This window comes from Lissotriton helveticus, chromosome 3_1 (genome assembly GCF_964261635.1).
Source record: "Lissotriton helveticus chromosome 3_1, aLisHel1.1, whole genome shotgun sequence".
In the NCBI taxonomy this organism is placed as follows: Eukaryota; Metazoa; Chordata; class Amphibia; order Caudata; family Salamandridae; genus Lissotriton; species Lissotriton helveticus.
The window spans coordinates 2104977023-2104980017 of record NC_136061.1 but is presented as its reverse complement, the minus strand read 5'-3'; the positions used below and the strand labels follow the sequence as shown (position 1 = coordinate 2104980017).

General features: G+C 43.6%; 1 pseudogene; it reads right to left on the bottom strand.

The window, feature by feature from the left end:
* Positions 1-578: 578 nt before the first annotated feature.
* LOC144824360 (uncharacterized) lies at positions 579-1383 on the bottom strand (annotated as a pseudogene).
* Between the last annotated feature and the right edge of the window lie 1612 nt (positions 1384-2995).

Here is a 2995-nt window from a genome sequence, read left to right as displayed (position 1 = left end):
GCACAAGGAATACCTTCAGTGGAGTTTTCCAAGGTGTCAGTATGAGAAATTGCTGATTTGTTTAAATCAATGGGTTGTGTAGGTGTATCTGGAATAGACAGACTTCTCTCCGTACGCTCAATCTCCCTATTGACTTTCCTCCACATCAGGTCAATCGCGGTAGGTTGTACCTTATGGGACAACACAACATTTGGCTCAAGCCCTAAAGGATTCGGGCTGCCCGTGGCAGAGCGCGTTTTCGTTTTGTTAGACGTGACTAAACAGGAAGAGAGGAAGATGTAGGAACTTACACTGTCACCTGCCCACCACTGCTCTCCCTCCTTAGCTAGTAAGCTGGTGAGTGAGTCCTCCCTGCTTTAAAACGGAGTATAAGAATTGTCTCCTCCCCCTCCCGCAATTGCACAATGATTTATAGTCCGCTATTTATACCGTCTTTTTTAGAAACAGCTCAGAGCTGGGTGGGCGTCGAGGTATCGTGCTATAATGAGGAGTTTAATAATAAGTCTGCTTCCCTTCCCCCCCGGCCCTGACCATGTGTGCTCTTTCTTCTGCTATTGTAGACAGTTTAGGCCTGTATTTTACATTTCCACACATCGTTCTTCTGATGCTTGTATTGACATGAGTAAGCCTTCTCCATTTTCTACATTTATTATAACATTCCCCCATTTAGTTGAAATTTCAACTATTTCCTCACCTTACCTTGTGCTTGTAGTTAATAATGTGTATACATTTTCCTCAACATCCGGCATTTTATTTACCAATCTAGTGGTAAACGTCCCTCCCAACTTCTGACTAACCCTTTTGCAACATCCTAGCACTATCTGGAATAAACAGAACATCAATAACACTGCTACAACAAAATGAAACAGGCCTTTAAATAGTCCTGATATCCAGGATGGTATGCAAGTAAACCATGCTGAAAACCATTTGTCAGGGGCACCCCCCTCGTCCGCCATCTTCTTTTGAAAGGTATATAGAGTTTGTATGGCCTCTGTTAGTGTTCTGTTATCTGTATCATTGGCTGGAGTGTATGTACAGCAATCAGTTTGAATATTGGCACATACTCCCCCCCTTCATGGCCGTCAAAAAGTCCAACACATATCAATGGTGTAAAAGCATTTCTCTTACAGTTCACAACTCTTGTTTGACCCCATTAAATCGACCCTCAGTGGCATTGATGACTTTCATCAACTCCCAGCGGGTGATTTGCAGCCAACGTGCAGTCACTTTTGCTTGAACGAATGGAAGGATGCTGCCGAAGAAGAGCTGTGCATTGTTGAACAGCCTATGCTCCTGTGAGATAGCTTCCCAAGCTGTAGTACCAAAATACTCTGCAGCTCTCTTCCTCCGATGATGGTGCGGCAAGCTTGTTGAACAGCTCATGGGATAGTCATGTAGTTTGGAGATGTCCACTCCTGGAATCACCAGGGAAGGGGTGTGCACAGTGACAAGAGAACAAAGACCTCTCTAACCTGAAGGAAGTTGCATGTACAGCCACTCGCTACAATTCCAGTAGTAGTCTATTAGGCTGGAGGTGCCCCATTGCATGCCAGGATTAAGGATTGTAGAATTGCAATTTATGTTGTTTCCCATAGGGACCGTTCAATTCCCCCTGAAACATAAAGAGAAAAGAATGGGGTTTCTACCGGCTCAAAGAGTTGTAGGTGTTTGTACCCAAGTTAATCTAGATATGTTCTCATCCCACACTGCCTGACACTTCTGTTGTGTGCTATTATCACTCTGGTTTACTTACCACAGAGAAAGGGCCCTGCAATCAAATTTAGCACCATGGTACCAAAGACCATGAATGTATACTGATCCATTTACTCAAAAATATATGGCCTTTCTTGACAATCCTGGGGCCGGGGTGTGGCGGAGTAATTCTTGCAGAAAAGTGTAGGGATACCCCTAAAAATTCCTGCTGCAATATTTTAGCTCTCCAAGTTTCATCCGTGTACTTCATTATTCCTGTCTTGGTCATTGCATCTAACTTAACTACTAGCTCTTTTCGGTCTGTCAGAACATTCATTACATCTGCTAACTCTTTCTCAGATTGCACGGTGCTTACTAAGAATGTTCCCTGTTTGACCTGAAGTGGTTGCATCTGTGCTCGTATTCTACAAAGGAAAAGGTATAGTAGACACATGGTGATATTCGGAGGTACCTCTTTGGATGAGTGCAACCTATATGAGTCGGTGGCATGTGGAATCAAGAAACAAACAAATCAAGAGGTGTTAGAAGTCTACATACCTATCTCCGTCATATGATGATACCACATATTATCTAATATGTTGACATAGTCCCATTCATGAGATAAAATACCATTGTAATGTAGCCACCAGCATAAGAAGACAAAAAGGAAAACAAAACAGCAATACATCACTGTCCGCTAGTAGAGTCGAATAAATACTCCACTCACGCTTTGAAGGGAGAGATTGTTACTCCTCTGTCTCTCTCTCTCCCCCTCTTGTCCCCCTTCTGTCTGTGGAGGTATTTGAGGCAAGGCGGGATCAGTTCTTAACTGTCACATGAATCCATGGTTTCCTGCCATCCACTTTCACTGTGGTTGAGGTCCTCATTGTCACTCAGAAGGGGCCGACAAACTTTGTATACCTCCATTTGCGGATGAAGTTTTGCATGTAAACCTTTTTACCAATGGGTATTAGGCTGGTCTGCTGCACTTATGTGGTCTTCTTTTATTATTATCATTAAACTCGTTTGTAGGGCGCTGCGAATCATCCCCAAAGGGATCTCTCAGGGCCTGAGAAGGGACACCCTATGAACAGTAAAATCTTTCAATAGCTGGATCTTAAGCATTTCCTTGAATCGAGGAAGATTAGAACAAGCACGGATATCCTCGGGGAGACTGTTCCAGTGGCTAGGTTAGAAAATGCCCGACTGCCCATTTTGGCCTTCTTTATTCTCCGTGTGCAGAGCAGATTGCGATTGCTAGATCTCAACTGTCACACGGGTTGATAAAGTTCAAGTTTCTTCT